Here is a 22,144-nt window from a genome sequence, read left to right on the forward strand (position 1 = left end):
GCCGCACATTTTGGCAGCGCCCCCCCACCTTACCCCACCGCCCCGCCGTTTATACCTCCGCCGGTACGTGCCGCATCAGTTCGCGGTCCCGGCCGGGTCTCCCTGCTCTTCCGGCTCCTGCTAATGAAAACTGACACTTAGAAAATGGCTGCCCATTAGCAGGAGCCGGGAGTGCAGGGTCACCCGGTCGGGACCGTAGACTGATGCGGCACAGCGACAGTTACCGGCGGCGGCATTAAGTGGAGGCAATGGGTAACGATAGCCCCGCAGCCTCCCCAGCACCCTCACTTACTAAGAGCCTCCCCGCCACCGCGGGGGCTGCGGGACTCTAGTTACGCCACTGTGCAGGGAGTAATAATCAGAGGAAGCTGTGGTATAAAACGTTTTGCCTATAGCATCAAGCTGTCATTTTTTTTCTTCACTTTTATATTTATTTAGCTGTGAATATATTTGACGGATGTATCTGGGATGCACAGGGAAGTATAGTTACATTTACTGTATGTCATTTACAATATACATTAATTTAATAGGTGTTGACAGTTATTTCTGTCAGTGGATTTTATCCCCATTTCAGTAATTGAAAACTCTAGGGTACTTTAATTTAGGTCTAGGGATGGTATAGATATCCAGGCAGTCAATATCCTAATGGGTATCCCAGCGTTCAAACTTCCGATGGATCCTGGTGAGTATTTTAACCCTTCCCTTACCTAACCCTACCCGAACCCCTCACTCATGCAGCCTAACCCTAACCATCCTCTCCTGCAGCCTAACCCTAACCATCCTCTCCTGCAGCCTAACCCTAACCATCCTCTCCCGCAGCCTAATCCTAACCATCCTCTCCCACAGCCTAACCCTGACCATCCTCTCCCGCAGCCTAACCCTAACCATCCTCTCCTGCGGCCTAACCCTAACCATTCTCTCCTGCAGCCTAACCCTAACCATCCTCTCCTGCAGCCTAACCCTAACCATCCTCTCCTGCAGCCTAATCCTAACCATCCTCTCCCGCAGCCTAACCCTAACCATCCTCTCCCGCAGCCTAACCCTAACCATCCTCTCCCGCAGCCTAACCCTAACCATCCTCTCCCGCAGCCTAACCCTAACCATCCTCTCCTGCAGCCTAACCCTAACCATCCTCCCCCAGAGCCTAACCCTAACCATCCTCTCCCGCGGCCTAACCCTAACCATCCTCTCCCGCAGCCTAACCCTAACCATCCTCTCCCGCAGCCTAACCCTAACCATTCTCTCCTGCAGCCTAACCCTAACCATCCTCTCCCGCAGCCTAACCCTAACCATTCTCTCCCGCGGCCTAACCCTAACCATCCTCTCCCGGAGCCTAACCCTAACCATCCTCTCCTGCAGCCTAACCCTAACCATCCTCTCCCGCAGCCTAACCATCCTCTCCCGCAGCCTAACCCTAACCATCCTCTCCCACAGCCTAACCATCCTCTCCCGCAGCCTAACCATCCTCTCCCGCAGCCTAACCCTAACCATCCTCTCCCGCAGCCTAACCATCCTCTCCCACAGCCTAACCCTAACCATCCTCTCCTGGGGCCTTATTCAGATCTGAGCTCAGTACAAATTTGTTTGGAAAATGTGCAAAACCATGTGCACTGCAGGTGGGGCATGTAACATGTATAGAGAGAGTTAAATTTGGGTGGGGTGTGCTGAAACTGAAATCTAAATTGTAGTGTAAAAATAATGCAGCCAGTACAGATGGGGCAGGCCTCTTCCTTGCTGGCAAATCGCCAGAACGTCAGCGCTGGCGATCCGCCAGCGGCCTGCCTCACCATCTGACTGAGACGCGCGTGCGTCTCAATCTCCATCGGCGGGGCGACGGGAACCCTGTCCGTCTCCGCCTCAGGGAGACGGACAGGGTTAGGGGGGGTGCAGGCAGGCGACGGGGACCCCGGGTTACCGTCGACAAGCCGGCGGTGACCCGGGGGAGCGGCTGGAAGCGCCGTCGGAAAGGGACGCGTGCGCCTCTCGTGCGTGCGCATCCCCTTCTCGTTATGCAGATGGCGCTGGTGGGGGATGGCGGCTGGCGTCGCCATCGCCATCCCCTGCCAAGATGGGACCTGCCCCATCTGTATTTACCCTGCACAGAAACAAAATAACTCACACAAATCTAACTCTCTCTATACATGTTACATCTGCCCCACCTGCAGTGCACAAGGTTTTGCCCATTTTCCAAACAAATCTGTACTTAGCTCAGATCTGAATAAGGCCCCTGATGCCCAACTCTAAACCACTCCTCCTGCAACCTAAATTATCCCCACAGTCTAACCCTAAACTTCCACCTAGTGCCCAACCCCAGCACTTACTTTTGGGATTCTAACTGTCGGCATTCCTACTACCCGGGATATTCAATACTACATCCTTTGGTGTCATCTCTTTCATGCTTCGCACAGACTTGACGATCACCATATACAGTATCTCTCACCAATGAAAACTGGAGATCAGTCTCGTGCTGCCAGAGATAAGCCCAGACCTCACTCCAGGGAAACTGCGATCAGGATTCCCCCAGGGTCTTATATCACAGTAAAGACCAGAAATAGATCTACAGAATTGGGAATACAGATCAAGTATAACCCTAAATGGGGTATGGATGAATGCTCATTTGCCAGACTGCTAAATATTAGTGTTTCCTTCTGCTTATGTGCACTGGAACCTGTGAGTTACAATTCTTCTTTGTTTCTTCATGCAGTTTTTGCTCTAGGGTATCAGCATGTGCAGCAGTCTTTGTCGGCCACTGAGCTGGGTGTGAGAACATTTCTTGGGCAAGCTGCTTCATGCTGGCTGTAATCAGCCAAATAACAGGCCTTGCAGGACTGGTACTGGCACCTTTCAGGTTTGATTAGGACTCCAGGAACTATGTAGTTATGGAAAAATATAGCACCTGCTGAAGATCAAACAGAATACAATGCTAGTATGAAGAACGCAGCACCTTCACGGTCATGGAGAGACAATTTGTTATATACTGACACCTATGAATGGATGCGGAGCAGGGAGAATGCTTTTAAGATGCCAATGTACAGTATACAGTGATTTGGGCACATTTCTGATACAAAAGCAACTAATAATACAATGATGACAATTTACAAGCAGCTCGGTGAATGGTCAACTACCCTAACTTGGTCCAATGAAATCAGCCCTTCAGCCACAACAAAAAACCCAAACGGCATCTCTTGCATTGCTCCTAGGATGAACGACAGGATCTATGCACCTCTGGCTTAACTCAGGCTATTACATTTGGCCTATGTGTTTATTTATTACTAGTCATTTGTATAGTATACACATATTCTATAACACTTTACAGAGGTTATTGTTTAGTTTCTACCCTGGTTGGTTAGAAAAAATCATCTCTACCATGCTGACACACGCGCAAACACACATGTCACACAATTGACTATGTCATTTAGCCTCTAGTACAGTGGTGGCCAACCTGTGGCTCTTGAGCCTCATGCGGCTCTCCCCCTTGTAAAGTGAGGCTCCTGCTGCCCTCCGCCCACCGTCCGTCCCAGTCCTGCTGCCGGTTCCCTAAATCCCTTCTCCTTCTGAGGGGAGGAGAGCACGCATCGCGCATCTCTCCTACCCCTTACTGTGCATCCTTGTGACTGGGCCGTCCGCCAATCAGAGCTCGCGGGCCAGCAGCCAATCAGGAGCCGGCCAGCAAGCTTTGATTGGTGGACAGCCCAGTCACAGGGAAGTGAGGAGGAAGTAGACGCGCGGTGTGCTGTGCTGTGCTCTCCTCCCATCAGGGACATGACAGGAGGACTGCAGGGGGACACCAGACTGTCCTCTCCCAGCCCGGCAGCAGCAGCAACAACGGTGAGTGCTGCTGCTGGGACATTTGCACTGTGGGGGCATAGCAGTTTGTGGCACTGTGGGGGCATACCAACTTTCTGGCACCATAGGGGCATACCCGGCACCGTGTGGTGCATACCTGGCACCGTGGGGGGCATATGTGTATCTGGCACTATTGGGGGCATATGTATATATGGCACTGCACTATTGGAGGCATATCAGAGCCACCCAAGGGGTCAAAATAAACGACGCCCCTTTTTTTGTCGGCTCTTTAGCTTGACTACCGATATTTTTCGGCTCTTTACCTCTGACCGGTTGGCCACCCCTGCTCTAGTATGTATTATTTTGACATTTTGGAGGAAACCAGAGCACCTACTTAGATAAAACCATGCAAACATATGTAAAACATACAAAGTCGTGGATGTATCAGATAAGATACACGTCAGACGTGGTTAATGTAAGTGGTTACGCCAGGGGTGTGGAACCTCCGGCCCCCGCAGCCAGTTTGTCCGGCCCGCCTGCCCGCACGCATGACCGCTTACCCTCCCTCCTGTCAAACTGGAGTGTTGATGCGCCGCCCGATCTGCAAGATAAGGGGGAGAGCTGTGGAGACACGCCAGCCAATCACTGCGGGTGGTAGGGACTAGTGATGCGCCCGCCATGCACTGCATGGGCGGGAGCATTGCGAGAGGACAGAGTCCATCAGCCACAGCAGCAGCCGCCGCCATTACCCTGTGCAGCCGGAGCTACAGTAATAACTGTTAAGTGTAAAAAAAAAAAAAAGGTAAATGCTGCTCCCGGCTCATCACTTTCCCTAGCTGCCTCTTGCGCCTCTCCTCTCACCCAACCACCCAGACTCACTCATGCTGACCTCCCTTCCCCAGTGACTGACAGATCCAGGGGGTTGTCATTTATTCATAAAAAGTGACAGTGTGGAGGAAGGGGGGTGTCACTCCCAAACAGGTTTATGTGATTATGTCTGATTATCATCCATATCACCCTCACACTGCTGTGCATTAATTAGCCAGCCCTGTGGTGTCTCTGCAGTGGTGGGCAGAACTGTTATGTGTATGTACGCATGTATATAATGCAGGGTTGCCGACCCTCCCGGAATTTGCGGGAGTCTCCCGAAAATCGGGTCCTTCCTCCCGGCCCCCGGAAGGGTGGGCAACCCTCCCGGAATCAGGGGGACCCCCACTGAGCCCCCCGATCGCGGCATTTATATGCCGCAATCCGCGGGTCTCAGGGGAGGGGGCGGAGCTAAAACGGCACAATTGTGGCGTTTTAGCCCCGCCCCTCCATGGATATCAGTTATTTATGCTATTTGATTTAATGGGGGCGGGGCTTAATGACGTCACAGTTAAGCCCCACCCCCAAAATGCGCAATGCAAGATTCCTCTCCGGGCTTCTCCCGGAGAGGATTTTTTTAAAGTCGGCAACCCTGATATAATGCCCACATGTATGTGCCGCTGCCTATATGTTTAATGCCCACATGTATATACCGCTGCCCGTTTGTATAATACCCGCATAAATATATTGATAATTTTTATATGGCTCCTGAAGGATTTTATAAATATCCAAATGGCCCTTGGTAGAAAAAAGGTTCCTCACCCCTGGGTTACGCAGTTCAGAATGGCCTAAAATAATATTGAAAAGAAAACTGTGCATTCTAAATATAATGAGCGCGATACAGTATGCACGAAAGAAAAGATCAACTGAATATCACCCTGCATTCTCCCGTCACTTTAGACGGGAGATCGGACATGATAAATCAGTTTGGCCCTTATTCTGGTTCGCGCGGTACGGCCCGCGTGCGGCCGTACCGCCGATGTTTTCCGTCTGCACATGCGCAGAGGTCAATCTGCGCATGTGCAGGCGAATTCGCCGCACATAACGTTAATACGCCGCAAAGGGGGCGTATAGGGGAGTGAGGGGCTTCATGCCCTCATTTCCCTATGTATACGCCCCGCGTTTCATGGGCGTTCCCATGCAAACGCGGGGCGTACGCATGCTAATGAGGGCATGACGCAACTCATGGGGGCGGAAAGCTGACGTCGCCGGATGTCAGCTTTCAGCCCCCATACAAGCTACCACACGGACGATTGTCCGTGTGGTCTCAGCTTGCGGGAGCTGCCGCGGCGTGCGGACCTGCCTTCGATGGTCGACGACCATCGAATGCAGGGGGCAGCTCCCACCATGGTGGAGGCGTAGCCTCCACCATTTTTATGCGGATCGCCAGCCGTCCGTGTACGGACGGCCGTGGCGATCCGTAGGGTGGGCGGGGATTCGTCTGGTGCGGTCGGAGCCGCATATGCGGCTCGACCGCACCAACCAGAATAAGGGCCTTTATTTGTCTTCGCCAATCATACCAACAGTCTAGTTATAGAAGGAAAGCACTGAGGACAATATAGTCAAAATCGCATCGGGATCCTATGCAGATCAAACAGGTCTTTTACCTTGCGATCCCGATGTGCGCTCCCGGGACAGCACAAATCGACACCCAGATAGACAGTACAGCTATGACTATATAGTGCAAATCTAATGCAGCTAGCATGAATTGTATGTAAATAACACACGAGTTAGCAAAGATTGTATAGCAAGTCGAATAGCAAATGAATCTCACTGTGTGTATACACCATTAGATTTGGGTGAGTTATTTTGTTTCCCGTGCAGGGTGGATTTTTGTTCCCACCAGATTGGATAGATAAATCGGTACTTGTGTAGTTTCACGGCGGCAGGCTACGCTACGTTGTCAGCATAGCCCAACGGTTGCCTAGCATAGTCAGCTTAGTGTCCCCGTGGCAGCCCTGCGTAGTCAGCATAGTGTCCCCATCAGGCGGCGGAGAGGCGATCATGCGGTCGCTGGCGGAGAGGTGCTCCATCTGTCTGAGACGCACGAGCGTCTCAGACGCTTGGGTGTCTCAGTAATTCTTGCGGCAGGATACGGCAACCCTGCCTATGTCCGCTTCAGGGAGATGGACAGGGTTAGGGGTTCGGTAGCACATGCATCACCTGCACAAAGAGGGGGTGCGGTGCGCAACTGCGTCTCATGCACAATAAAGGATGCATTTGCAAGGGCTCCATGTTACATACTGGCAAATGCCTCCATTTCAAACCCCCACTATCCACGTCAGCCTGAAGCGTACCGCGCACCGCGTACGCTCGCCACGCTTCGGACAGACGTGGATAGTGGGGATGTTTTAGGAACACATTCACACCTGTCATGTCAGGCAGGTTAAAATCGTCAATGGTTCCCACACAATGTAATAAGCGCAGACTGACTACGCTAACTGCGTAACGCTGACTGACTTTGCGAACTACGTAAGATCCGGCTAGCCGCGAACGGACGGGAACACTACGCTGATACTGATAGGGACGCTGAGTACGCTGGCCGCGGGAACACTACTCTGATTCTGACAGTGATGCTGAGTACGCTGGCCGCGGGAACACTACACTGATACTGATAGGGACGCTGAGTACGCTGGCCGCGGAAACACTACGCTGATACTGATAGGGACGCTGAGTACGCTGGCCGCGGGAACACTACGCTGATACTGATAGGGACGCTGACTACGCTGGCCGCGGGAACACTACGCTGATACTGATAGGGACGCTGACTACGCTGGCCGCGGGAACACTACGCTGATACTGATAGGGACGCTGAGTACGCTGGCCGCGGGAACACTACGCTGATACTGGTAGGGACGCTGAGTACGCTGGCCGCGGGAACACTACGCTGATACTGATAGGGACGCTGAGTACGCTGGCCGCGGGAACACTACGCTGATACTGATAGGGACGCTGAGTACGCTGGCCGCGGGAACACTACGCTGATACTGATAGGGACGCTGAGTACGCTGGCCGCGGGAACACTACGCTGATACTGATAGGGACGCTGAGTACGCTGGCCGCGGGAACACTACGCTGATACTGGTAGGGACGCTGAGTACGCTGGCCGCGGGAACACTACTCTGATTCTGACAGTGATGCTACACTGACTACGTAACTGCCGCCGTGAAACTACACAAGTACTGATAAATCTTTGTGCGTGCATACCTCCTAACTGACCCGCTTATTGTGCAAACGTCCCGTTTAAAAAAAAAAATCTGTGTCCCTCCCGGGGCCGGCAGTGTCCCGCGGCCGGGAAAGGGGGAGCAGTTGGGAGTCTCCGACTGTCATCCATTAATAGACACACCACGTCTTTTCCTTCAGCCAGAGGGGCTGGGCCCCACAGCGGCAAAACGTCCCCTTCCCACTAGGTCATGCCCCCAAAATTTTGACGCTCGCACTGTCCCACCTGGCCAGCTTAAAATGTTGGGAGGTATGTGTGTGTACCCATCCTAACTCTCTCTACACATGTTACATCTGCCCCACCTGCAGTGCAGAATGCTTTTGCCTATTTTGAGAACAACTTTGTCCTGCGATCAGTTCTGAATGAAGACTAGTAAATAGATTACTCTAAGAATACACTGCCGGGATCGTTAGTTTATTGCACTGATTTAGAAGAGTTCACCCCTTAATCTCAGAACACTTGATAGATGTATGAATTGATCCTTCCCACTTACCCAGTCACTTAACTTTACTTATAGAGATTTAGGACTAGGGGGATCCTGAGATAAGAAGCATAAACATTCCAGGTCCTGATATTAACAAAAGCTTCTACGTAAAACATTTCCATCCACACGAGTCCCTGTAATAATACAGTATGCCACCTGTGTTTTACACCAATGATGAACAATCCAGCTTAGTTATTCAGGGACAAAACAGATTTATTCTTACATTGTCCTTACTGCAGTGATGATAAGAAATTGCAGAAAGGTTCTATGGAATTGATTCAGGTCCGTTCGCACGCGGCCAAGGTTTGTGCTTTGCAAACTGTTCACTGGGTGCATGCACCTATGTTTGAGGGCGGAGGGGGGGCATGGGGCTGCAGGCAGCCATATTAGCATATGGGAATGCGCATATTAGCATATGGGCGTTCCCATGAGAACACTGGGTGTTCTCATGCTAATGAGGCCGTGATGGACATGCGGGGGGCGGGCAGCTGACATCACCGGATGTCAGCTGCCCGACCACTCCCCCCCCCCCCCCCCCCACCCCCCGAGCGTACAAGCTCAGAGCAACCTTACATATGTGTGCACCTTCCACCATGGAAAGATATGGGACAGTCCCAGCTATTGCAAACAGACTGGACTTGAGAATGGTGGGCTGGCGTACCACCATTCGCAAGGCGGCATCTGGTTCCCTCACAAGGATGCAAATTCTCATCCAAGCGAATGAACCAGAATAACCCCCTATGAATCCTTTGTTGCAGTAGCGGGGTGATAGCTGCCCGGCTATAGTGACTGGGAGCAGACGAAGAGTACTACCACTATGCCAAGTCAGCGTTGGTGCATCTACACGTCTATGACCTGGCCTGCTACCTCACAACTACACCATAAAGCTGCAAAACTGAGATTTTGATAAATGTTTTAATAAAGTAAAGTATATCTATATATTTCTTAGAAAGTAAAATCTAAAAAAATTTAAGTAATTTTTGAACTTTATGAACACTGCTTTACTAATTAGACAGGAGTATGACCTGCTATAACCATCACTGTATTACAACGGCAATATGAGGGCTTCAGCCGTACATTTACCAGCACTGTATTTATAGCATATGTAGGATTTACATGCTTGGCGGGCTATTTGCAGGTACTGCGGCCAAAATACAGTAGCAGGATCTTTCTGCATCACCCCAAAATGTAATGTCCGGATGCTCGGGCTCTCATTACCAGGATGTAAAATGCACCCCCCCCCCCACCCCAACAATGTTAGTCACTGATGGACCCAATATTAATCCAGTATCATCACAGTGTGACAGTTGGTAGAACCAACCAATCATAGTCCGTGTATGAGAGAATACCTAACATAACCATCATGGCAGAAGACCTTGCAGATCAGTCCGGTCTCAAACGTTACACCACCCTCGTATTGTCTTCAACAACAAACCCCACAAAACAACTGACTGAAAGCCCATCCCGAGGAATTATTATGACAACCCTTTGAAGCAGAGAACCCAGTATATACTCAGTGAACCAGCAGGATATAAAAATAAGAGTATAATAATCATTCCTATCATCAGTCGCAGTTTTATATTGGAGCTTTCTGGTCTCCATATGTCTGCCAATTGACAAACCAGCTTAGAAAGAGGGTGTGCTGGGCGGTCTGGGATATGTCTATTCAGGAATGTGACTTTAATATTTTATAAAATAATGATTTTTTTAAATAAAGACCCCCCCCTCCCCCCAAAAAAACAATTAAATGTCTGTAGCGTATATACCTACATCGCAGCTAGGCCTCACTTCATTCTTCAGCACTGTATCGAGCCTGGCAACACATTTGGGCCCTTTTTCAGATCTGATCGCAGTACAAATTTGTTCTGAAAATGAGCAAAATCATGTGCACTGCAGGTGGGACAGATGTAACATGTGCAGAGAGTTACATTTGGGTGGGGTGTGTTGAAAAACAAATCTAAACTGCAGTGTAAGAATAATGCAGCCAGTATTTACCCTGCACAGAAACAACATAACTCACACAAATCTAACTCTCTCTGCACATGTTACGTCTGCCCCAGCTGCAGTGCACATGGTTTTGCCCATTTTGAGAACAAATTTGTACTGCGATCAGATCTGAATAAGGGCCCAGATACGCTTGATAAACTGGTAATTAATGTTCCTTTAAAAAATTAAAGGAAAGTCAGGGTGCAAGGTTCCAATATTAATGCAAGCCTTTCCATTTAAATAAATGCATCATCGTCATGTCGTTCATTTCCAAATCAAGAAAAAAAACTTCCTCTCAAGTTCCAATTTAGATTAAGTTGGTGACATTTCTGGCTTCTGTCCATACATGAACACTTGATGCTGTATTAAAATGACCACCTAGAAAATCTTCTAAGCATCCCAGGAAGACGTGCCTCCATTGTGATCAGCAGATAGCAGCAGTCATGGTTTCTTACTAACCACCTTACTATAATTTATGTCAGTATTTCTGGTTATGTAAATGAATAGGTTAAGTCACTGACTGGATCTATCATTGGACAGCAACATACAGTACTAGCAGCATAGGAGCCCGGGGAATCAGATACTTTGGGGTAGAGATAAGACAAATGTGGAAACCGGCTCACCAACATATTTGCCCTGTTCCAGACCTAGAGTAGTGCCGGATTCAGAGATGGACGATATTTCAATGTTTACGTAAATCTCTGTTTTTAGATCTACGCATACACAGAAGTCTTACTGCCCATGTGCAGATAGGGGGCTGTGCCACAAACACTGCAGCGTGATTGACAGGTTGCTGGTGTTTGAGGGTAGGGAGGAAAAGAGGGTACTAAAACCACTGGTTTTATTTGCTCCGGACATCCTGAGAAACCAGTAACTATATCCAATAGTCATGCAATCTGATTGGCAGTGACACAAGCCTTAGTGGGCGTCTTCACACAGGACACCTCCTGTGGCTTTTGCATATTATAGCACAGCTGCTGCATACAAAAGGTGCCGGAGCTGTAGCTATAGCGTCCATCTCTGAATCAGCTCCTTAGTGACTAAGGTTTCATGTAATTTATGGAAGTTGCGTTTCCCGATCCGGCTTTATATTTATTCTGTGAATAGAAATTCTACAAAAAATGTGCCCGATACAGGTTGGTTTGCATAATCGGTACAACGCGCAGTTTCCCGACGTGCATGGCCTGTTCTGGATATGTGCAGAATGGTTCCTGCAATCTCACATTGTAAGACCTCTGATTGGCTTACTGCAGCATGGCTCTCGTTCATGATGTCCTCCTTCACCTGTACATGCAGGACTGAAAGCATTAACAATCCCTGGGAATGCGCGTCGTTGGCGATATTGAGCATACACAAGAGCCCTTTCCAGTGAGATCTTTTAAAAAGACGTGTAGTGTGTACCCTCCATATCGTCAACGACACCAGGCAACAGGGGGTCAACGATATCTCCCAGAGTGTGTGCACAAAATAGTCAACTATATCGGCCATGGTGTGGGTCGCCTGGTGTGTAATGGGCTTTAGTGTACATTGGGCTTGCAGTTGTTCAGTAGATGAAACCACTGAATCAGCTGTAATTCAAACTTTAAGATTGTATCGTTGGACCAAATGTACTAAGCTTCAAAAAGCAATAAAGTGGAAAGTGATAAACAACCAGCCAATCAAACCCAGTCTGTATGATGACAGTGAGGAGTGGATTGGCTGGTTGTTTATCACTCTCTACTAATACATTTATCTGAAAATGATTATTTACAAAGCAAAACCTTGTAAATGTTTGCCCCCAACCCCAATCGGCTGACTGCACATGGCTGTCTAACTCATACTTCATTAGATCCGGCCCCTTGAGTGTCCACTGGCCACACACTGTGAATTATCTATCATATTGCTCTGCGTGTGCGGAGCTTCACAGTGTATGGCCACCAGATGTGCTGGCAATTGAATTGCCCGTGTAATACCCAAAATAGGGTAATTGCAAAAGAAAAAAAAAAGTGTTTTAAATCCCTGGTACCTACCAATTTGCAAGCATGATGCTGATAACATTTGAGAGATTGATTTATCTAGGTGTTGGCTGCTGCAAGCGAATAAGAAAGAATAAAATCCCGACGAGGCCCCCAAAATCATGATTTGAACGACAACATTGAGGCTTAGAGCAAGCTTTAACTCCGCAATGTTACTGCAGCCTACAATGTACCATCCAAGGGTTAATGTCTGTATTAATTGGAAAAGTCTTCAAAGTCAGTGACAGACCCTGCAAGCCAGCATGCTAATGAGGTGATGTCACCGCCAGACAGTGTATGGGCTCCTCTGGCTGTGTATAGTTACAGCACAGGTGTGCTCACTGCCTTTTCCTTGGGGAAGCTGGTAGCTGCGGACTGTCACTACTGTGCTGAAGTTTTTCCATGCATTCATTTCCAATAGGATATTATTATTTTTTTTCTGCATTCTACGTTACTGTCTCCGGCTGCAGTGTGACGGCAGGGAGGTTCCTGGGATATGAGACAGCCAGCAGTGTTACGAGGTGAGGCTGTTCCCTACGTATTCCCTGCAGACTTAACCAATTGTATGCCAATGCAATGAGACAACTGTTAGCTACGGCAATGAGAATCGGTTGGTGAAGGAGCTGTCCTTTAAAGGGACATCAGCATTTGAAAGTGGAGGAACCGGTTCCTCCATCTGTTGTGGCACTGTAAGTTCCATCATGCACTAATGATCATGCTGGGATTTGTTGTACCACAACCTGCAGACTTTAACAGGTTGCAGAGATACATATATATTGTAGCTCTTTGTTGGTTCTGTCATGTTGGGCAGATAACGGGTACCTGCATGCCAACTGTAAACATTTATTCCTTCCTGCGCTAGGGTAATATGGCCACTGGGAGCGCTGTTCCGTTGGAATGTAGGAATGTCATGTCAGTTATGTCAGAAACCGTCACCTGCACTGGGTATTATTATGCGGAAATAACAGTTTGTAAAGGGTGATTTATACATACATTACACATCTATAGAACAATGAATGGATAATATAGTAAAATATAGTAGTAATTATGTAGTAATGGAAATGCATTATTATCAGACAGTGGGGGAAATACCAATCAGTCATAATACGACTTGCATTGGTCGTATTTTGTCTAAAAATGGACTAATCTGCCGCATTTACAGATTCGTACTCGGTCGTATTCGTATTTAGCGGCCGAATATACAGCCGCTAAATGCAAATACGAGTTGGCAGCCTGCACGGATCGTGTGTGTTTTTATTGCACTATTTGTACTTTTGTGGAACTACAAATTCCAGCAGGCCCATGCTGGGACATGTGGTTCTCCATCACAGGTTGCTGGGACCCCTTCTTGTTTCATCCCCCGTATTTTGGGAACCAGGATCGGGCCTTGGGCCTGGTGCTGGTTTTAAAAAATACAGGGGACCCCTACTTGTTTGGTTCTCTGATTTTTTTTTAAACCAGGAAGCGATTTCGCAAGGTGCCCGATTATCAATTGACTGCGCATGTGTACGGATCGTAGCGTGTATACACGAGGTCATCCAGCGCAAAAATCTAGCGTTTTTTGGGGGGGGGTTGCAAGTCTTTTGCCACAATCCCTCCTGTGCTACCTCTGGCCGCCACCCCCATAGGTTTCTATGGGGGATGCATAGCTGGCAGATGTATCAACATTGGGCAGCAGCGCTTCACATCCCTGGGCTACCGCCATTCTGAGATGGCGGTAGCCCATTGTAGCCTATGGGCTACACACTGCACTGCTGCTGGGGCTGTGCGGTCAGCGGGGTCGGCGCATGTGCAGACACCCTTGGCTTCCGGCTGAGCGCATCGCAGGGACAGGCTCCTTTCCTGCGAGCGGGGGTTGATACATCCCACTGTTAGGATCGCATTTTACAATGCGATCCTAGGCGGTAATACTCCACATTGTAAATGCGATCATTGATAAATGGGCCTTTCTGTGCTCTAGCACTCTACTCCTGCTACTCCTGGCCCAATGTACTTATCGTTCCCTATAGGACAGCCATCTTTAGTGCAGCCCAGCCAGTATGATTTGTAGAAAGTCCGTATTGTGTTTCTATGTTTACACACACACACACACACACACACACACACACACACAACTAAGAACTGCAGCTTGGCTTAATGGTAAATGGGCTATTATGTAGGATTTCTGCTTTATGCAGCGCTCCTGGCTGAAAACAGCATTTAGATGGAAACGTGCAGATTCCTATCAGAGAGTCTCCACTTCTGTCTGAGAGCGCTTATGCTAAAAGTTCTGTAAATGACTGCTAATCGGTGTAAGTCACTGAGCCCTGATGTGCCTGGATAAGTGAGATGAGACTGTGTGCGGAGCCTGCTCATTAACCCTTTATGTAGCAGACATGAGCGCTTAGAGGTGCGGAGATATACAGTATACTTTGTGCAATGAATGCTGCTTTCTCTATGGATATGTCCCTGGGTTTGCAATGAGTGATGAACTGGTCACAGGTGTATTGGGATTCACCGTTGTAGTGGGAGAGAATAACGTAGGCTGATGCTGTCCAAACCCAAGCAGTGGTGCTGTGGGGCAGTTAGATTAAGCCCAGAGAAGTGATAAGTGGAAAGTGATAAGGCACCAGCCTATCAGCTCCTGTCATTTTTTAACCAAGTCTGTAACTTGACAGTTAGGAGCCAATTGGCTGGTGCCTTATCACCTTTAAATTTATCACTTCTCCAGGCTTAGCGGGTTATTCTGGTTCCAAATTCGCAGCCTTGCTAGTACACCAAACCCCGCCTTGCGAATAGTTGTCTGGCGCCTCCCATTTGCAAGGGTTATTCGCACGCAGGGGTTTGCGAATGGATATTACATAGTAACATCCATTCACAGGGCAGGGGGAACCTCCCACATCTTTCAATGGTCACCCACCATCGACAGATGTGGAAGATGCACGCATATAAGTGACTTTCAAGACACATATGCGTGCACGCTGGGAAGGAAATGGGTGGGCAGCTGACATCCAGCTGCCCACCCCCCGCACCCGCGTCATGGCCTCATTAGCATGAGAATACAGCTGAAGGCTAGATGTAACAATCACATTGAAGCGGACTACAATTTAATATATTAAGTGACATAAACATTGGTGTACATAACGAGAATCCTCGTTGTTTCCCGAATGAAGAGATTACTTGAGACAACTAGAAAAGAGCAGACAATCTATTCCCCCCCGCATTCCGTTCCATGTTTGTTACGCTTTGTAGCTGTAGAGAATGTTACCTATCTAGCGGAATGGTAAAGAATCTTAAGCGTGAAATGTTCTCTGTGAAAATTGTTTGTACTTGAACATTTTATTTCAGTATTGTCGTAGCACCGCAATTAACCTGTCAGATCAACATGACCTTGGCAATTGTAAAACCCTAAATCCTCTTAAGCAATGTGAGTTTATCTGCTGAGCACCGATCAGCTCATGATGGAAGTGCAGCTGTGATCCACGAGGGGTTTCATTTACTGGGAAGTTCTACAATTTGGAGCGTAGTGTTAATAGAGACCAAAGTTTCAATGAAGCAACATATAAAGTAGCCACGTGACAGCGAGTTTTGGTGGAAATGTGTGATTTTGTGTTGTCAACCCATTGTTTGCGATATAGTCCGTGTAGGGTGGAATGCATTTGGATGCAGAGAGTAAATGCAGCACTCTGCAAATATTTGCCTATGTAACTTCAGAGCTGCATGTATCTACAGAGGTGACACCATCTGTGCATGTGACTGGTTTACTACTACTGTTGCTACTGTATCATCAGTCAAGGCCCAAGAAAACAGGCATATTTTTGCTTATATCTTATTCCGCCTCCCCCAGCAAAATTTGCCACCGCAAGTGAGTAGAGACTGCACTGTTACTGGCTGTGACTTCCTATTGGATGTCCTACCTGCCAGTCAACTGCAGAACAGGTAGTCCAATTGGGAGGTGTATCCTCCCTCATGGACTGCCAGACTGGGCTGTATTTAGCAGAGAGCTGGCTTAATGTACAAAGCCACTTCCTGCCTGATTGTCAGCCTTAGCCAGCTTCTATTGGCTGCAGACAATGCAGTCCATACAAGCCAGAGTATAGCGCATGCACAGTGAAGTTGGCACTTGCGCACATGCACCGATCTTGGTGCCTGCCATATCTTTTGTGCCGGCACTTCATTGTCTCCTCACCATCATGGGTAGTGGCACCCCTTCCCAAAACATGTAGGAGACGTCAATGATTAATTCACAATTTCTATATGGCTCCTTATATTGTATAGTTATGCAAGGTACACACTTGACTATCCCGATGTAACAATAAAACGATATAAGATTTAATGGTAGGAAGATTGTTAGGGAATTTAGTCAAGGCAGTTTCTGGGGAGTGGTGTGTTCAGAGCAGAAAGTGGTAAGCAGGCATAGACCAGTCTCTAGGGCAATGTACTTGGGAGTCAAAAGAAAGAGTTTGGATGGCAGATTGACAGTGGGGTAAATATCAGAGATGGTTTCTTGAAGACTGGAGAGATGGGTATGTAAATCGGAGAAATATAAGAAAGGCGGTGAAAGTTGAAAAGGTGGGTGTGATGAAGGCAAGTAATAGGAGAAAGAGTTAGCAGAGGTAGAATGTAAACCATTCAAGCACGCAAGGTACAAACATACCCGTTATTGGGACTCAAAGAGTAAGTAGGTAGTTGGGAGAATAAATAAGGGTAGATTCAGGGAAAATGAAAGAATGTACCTGACAGACGTTGACATCTAAAGTTACGGATAAAATTGTAGGAACAACTTATGAATGGGAGAAAGGTGTGCGTGCGTGGGGTTGTGGGGGGGAAAGACGATGGAATTTAAAGTATGGGAGGAGCAAAAATACCCGAAGGAAAACCTTGCAAACAAGGGAGAACATACAAATACCAGATTGGAATCATTACCCCAACGCTGTAGAAAGGCAATGCCAACCCATGCTATCCATATTCAGTAATGACTGCTCTATTTTTCCGGGCTGTATTTTTTTTATTGCCCAAAATAGAGGGATTTTCCTTCTAGGAAAATAATGGTGAGAATGTTTTACAGTATACCTAATCCATGTTTTATAATAATAATAATCTCTGCAATAACCCATGCATGTTTTTTTTTCTACAAAGACAATTCTTTTTCTAAAGTTCAAAGAATATTTCGACATTTCACCAACATAAAGTACATGGCTAAGACTTTCTGCTCAGAGAGCCAGCTGTTCCACTGACAATAACAGGGACCTTACCTGCTAAATTTAAAGATCAAGCCTTTGCATTATTTATGAGCTTGTAATAGAAAAAATGCAGCCATGAGAAAAATATCACTGCTTATAATTAACATACGTGTAGATCGATGACGCCAAGGAGTCACAAGACTCAACCCTGTGGAGGGGATGACATGTGTTAGCATAAGAATCTGGAGAACATTTGAATATATTTATTTAAAACAGGTTTTTTTTTTTTTCTAAACCCCCCCCCCAAAAAAAAGGTAAAACATATTTATCTGTATTACAAAAGACACTTACACCCCAAAACACGCTAAATGATGTTGCTCATTTTGGTCCTTCGTTTGTAATTGTATGCTCAGTATCGTTAATGATGCCTGCTCCCGTGGGTTGTTAATGGAGTCAGTCCTGTGTCCTCTGTAAATGCAGCTCAGTTTTTAATATATTGACAACCACTACACGTCACACAACGATATTATTCAATGTGTTTGCCACGGGAGTTCATGCGAAATTGTTAATGATACAATCAGTACCGGCTTCTTGCTAGCCACCCTCTCAAACAGGCCAATTGCATGCAGGTAGGGTGGCCGATCCTGGGACCAGGATTTGGCCCTAAAAACTGCGGTATTCTGGGATTTGCTGCGCATATCTAATGCCGGCCAGCGCCTGAGCATCACTCACCCAGCAGCATAACAATAACCCTGCAGATCCCAAAGGTCGAGGGGAGGCGCTGAATAAGTGTGGGCACCAGGGGTCAGCAGGGCTATTAATGTGCTGCACTGCTGCCGGGACTAGCCTGCCTTACCCCTCTGCTTGCCACCGGGACCCACAGATCCAGTGGCGTAGCTATAGCACCGCAGCCCCCGCGGTCGCGGGGGGGTGCTGTGCATATGGGGGCGCCGGGGGGGCTGCGGTGCTATAGTAATCCCCCCATCCCCCGCATGCTTACCTGTCCACGCGTCCCGGCTCCCCTCCTGGCTTCAATCAATGCTATGGAGACGGACCACGATAAAATGGCCGCCCCATAAAGCAGACTGTTCTCTGAAACTGTCTGCAGTATGGGGGCGGCCATTTTATCGTGGTCCGTCTGCATAGAATTAATTGAAGCCAGGAGGGGAGCCGGGACGCGCAGACAGGTAAGCATGCGGCAATGGGGGGAGGGGGCACGGGCAGCTGGGGGGGGGGGGGAAGAGGGGGGGCACCCCCCCATTAATGGCGGGGGGGGCGCCCCAAACAAAGCTACCCCACTGCACAGATCTACTTGTCTGCGGTCCCGGTGCTCCTCTTAGCTCTTGCTAATGAAAAATAGCCCACACAAGATGTCCGCCCCTTACAGCAGACACTTTTTGAGGATGCTAGAGGAGGCGGCAACCTCCTCTAGCATCCTCAAAAACGGTCTGATGTTAGGGGCAGCCATTTTGTGATGGTCATTTTCATTAGGAGGAGGAGCGCCGTGTCCACAGACAAGTAGATTTTATAGAGTACAACAACTGCTATCACCTCCAGTATCTGGTGAAATAGAAATCCCATGAAATTCTTAGCTCCTACCGCCACCATACCAGAGAGGCAGGAACATACACCTGCTTCTTAAAGAACAGGAAGAATAGTCTAGTCCTTTTTGGTAAGGAGGACCAAAGCTAACACTGAGAACTGGCCCCTGGAGTATTGGAGGGCTAGTGTAAAGAAGGAGTGGAATAAAATGAAACGGTCATCCCCAGATTTTAAAGCTCTGAACTAAAATAGAATGTATCAGTCAAGTCTAGCACCTGGCCCCTACAGTATGGAGGAATAATGAAGTATTAGCCTGTATTTACCAATGTTATGCATTGTATACAGTTAGAATGGAACGATTCTCTTGTGAGGAGCCTGTCAGTGCAGTCAGTACATCGCTGCACTAAGCTAAGCTGAGGAAACCTGCATGTGTTACATATACCTGCCTATTACACTGGCTGCATTCTTCTAGAATGATTATAAATAACTTCCCAAGCACTTAGCCACATCTGAAGCACAAGTAAAAGCTCTGAGATTTATTAGGCAGTAAAATAAACGTTTCCAGTGTGAACAATTTTCTAAACCTCATAATAATTAACACAGCTCAATTATCACTGTGTCTCAAGTGACACAAGGGAGGTGTGTGGTATTAAACACGGTTGTGCAGAAGAAGCTGAATCATTGTTGAGCCTGCAGCAGCTGTGGCCCCAATACTTTTGTGGAGAAACATTTTAACAATGCCAGCCTGACTGAACAACAAAGGGCCGCTCCGCAACGTGTACAATAATGGGAGCGGGAAATGGGAGAAATGGTCGGACTGTAGCACAGGCTGGAGACAGAAAATCATTATAATAAGCATAGGCGTGTGCATAGGGGGTGCACAGGCACCTCCTAATAACCGGCACAATTGCAGCACCTCCTAATGAGGGGCAGAGGCCGGCTAGCAGTACCTGTGCTGGGCTGGCCTGGCTGGGCTCCTTCAGCAGTCAGCAGCACGAGTCGAGGTTTCAAAAGGGGGCGTGGCCACGGGGGTCCGTGATTAGGCCACGCCCCTGCCTTTTCCTGTGCCCGGGTTAACTAGTGCAGTTGCAGTGCAGTGGCCCTGCCTACTGTTATGTGTCAGGCTCACAGGCTGGCTCCTGGCTGAAGCCTGAAGGTAATGTGAGTGCAGAAACTGGGGAGTGTGACGTTTATTGTGAGGGAGTGGGCTGTGTGTGAAAATGTAGTGAGGGGAACAGGGGGCCTGATTTGTGAGTGGAACAGGGGGCCTGATTCAGGATCACTCACGAAGCAGCAATCTTTTGCTGCTTAGCAAGCGGAACACTGCCCACGAATAACTGTGAAAACTCTACTGTCCCTGCTGTATTGGTACCTGCCTGGCTGATGCGGTGACCAGTGGTGCCGCTGATGGCTGCCTAGGCTCTGTACAGCTTGGCGGGTATTTGTTCCCTGAGTGATAACTGTGCTGTATTGTTGTGGCGACCAGTGGCGCCGTGGATAAGAATTTTTTTCTTTGGCTGCCTAGGCGCTGTGCTGCTCGGCAGGTACGTGTTCCCTGTGTGATAACTGTACTGTCTCTGCTTATATTGTTATCCACCCAGGGGTCCAGTGGTGCGGCTGATGGCTGCCTAGGTGCTGAGCAGCTCAGCGAATATATGTTCCCTGTGTCTATATCCCCCAGGGTACATCTAGCGTATACATATAATACATATATTAGCCACTATGCACTGTGTAATGTGACTATGGGTCACTACGTGCGAATATTAGTCACTATGCGCTGTGTAATGTGACTATGGGTCACTACGTTCGAATATTAGTCACTACGTACTGTGTAATGTGACTATGGGTCACTACGTGCGAATATTAGTCACTACGCACTGTGTAATGTGACTATGGGTCACTACGTGCGAATATTAGTCACTACGCACTGTGTAATGTGACTATGGGTCACTACGTGCGGATATTAGTCACTATGCACTGTGTAATGTGACTATGGGTCACTACGTGCGGATGTTAGTCACTACGCGCTGTGTAATGTGACTATGGGTCACTATGTGTGAATATTAGTCACTATGCGCTGTGTAATGTGACTATGGGTCACTACGCTGTGTAATGTGAATATAGGTCAGTACACTCTGTAATGTGACTATGGGTCACTACGTGCGAATATTGGTCACTGTGCTGTGTAATGTGAATATGGGTCACTACACTGTAATGTGAATATGGGTAAGTTCACTTTGTGTAATGTGAATATGGGTCACTACGTGCGAATATTGGTCACTGCGCGCTGTATAAAGTAAATATGGGTCAATGCACTCTGTATAATATAAATATGGGTCACTACGCCCTGGCATAATGTGGAATGTACATTACTGTGTGTGGCATGATGTTTGATGGGCATTATGCTGGGTGGCATTATGTGGAATGGGCATTACTGTGTGTGGCAATATGTGTGATAGGCATTACGGGGAGTGGCATTATGTGCAATGGGCATTACTGTGTGTGCCAATATGTGTGATAGGCATTACGGTGAGTGGCATTATGTGTAATGGGCATTACGGTGAATGGCATTATGTGTAATGGCCATTACAGTGAACATTTTTGCAGCGCGCCTTCGGCGTGCACTGTCCCTGTTTCTAGTGTGTGAGATGGGAATGATTAATTCCGAAGCCCATATACATAAATAAGTCACCTTCTATTTAATTAGCATTGATGCCCAGTAGGCGATGATGGACACGCACAGTAGGCTTTGATGGACACTCCCAGTAGGCTTGATGAACACGCCCCTAAGAAAATGGGCTGCGCACGCCTATGATAATAAGGCTGGTGTCACTGCGTTTTGGAAGCAGTTTTCTATCTCATAGAAAAATGTGTCAGATATTGGATGTTAATTGATTTCAGTACAATGTACATCAGTGATGTGCACCAGGCGGCCTCTGAGCCTTCATCTGCACATTTTATTGTCAAATTTATATTGTTCTAGCATCTGATACTTGTGTGAGATGTTTCTGAAATGTTTTTACACATGGCGTTCCCATGAAATGCTGGGCGTTCCCATGCAAATCGGCCCATGATGTGGGTACCGGGAGTGGGCAGCTGA

The 22,144-nt window shown here is 48.0% G+C and overlaps 1 protein-coding gene and 1 long non-coding RNA gene across 3 annotated transcripts in view; one reads left to right on the plus strand and one right to left on the minus strand.

Annotated features, from left to right (window-relative positions):
* Nucleotides 1-20,138, minus strand: part of LOC146045911 (uncharacterized) — a 318,120-nt gene extending 297,982 nt beyond the window's left edge. For both annotated transcript variants that reach the window (XR_014465678.1, XR_014465677.1), the window contains exons 1-2: nucleotides 19,995-20,138; nucleotides 17,575-17,710 (exon numbers count right to left, since the gene is read on the minus strand). This is a non-coding gene — a long non-coding RNA (uncharacterized LOC146045911). The remainder of the gene's footprint in view (nucleotides 1-17,574; nucleotides 17,711-19,994) is intronic.
* ZNF469 (zinc finger protein 469) overlaps nucleotides 1-22,144 on the plus strand; it is a 346,850-nt gene that overhangs the window by 214,431 nt on the left and 110,275 nt on the right. The gene's annotated exons all lie outside the window — the stretch shown is intronic.

The sequence above is a fragment of the Crinia signifera genome, chromosome 11 (genome assembly GCF_055691185.1).
Source record: "Crinia signifera chromosome 11, ASM5569118v1, whole genome shotgun sequence".
NCBI classification, from domain to species: domain Eukaryota; kingdom Metazoa; phylum Chordata; class Amphibia; order Anura; family Myobatrachidae; genus Crinia; species Crinia signifera.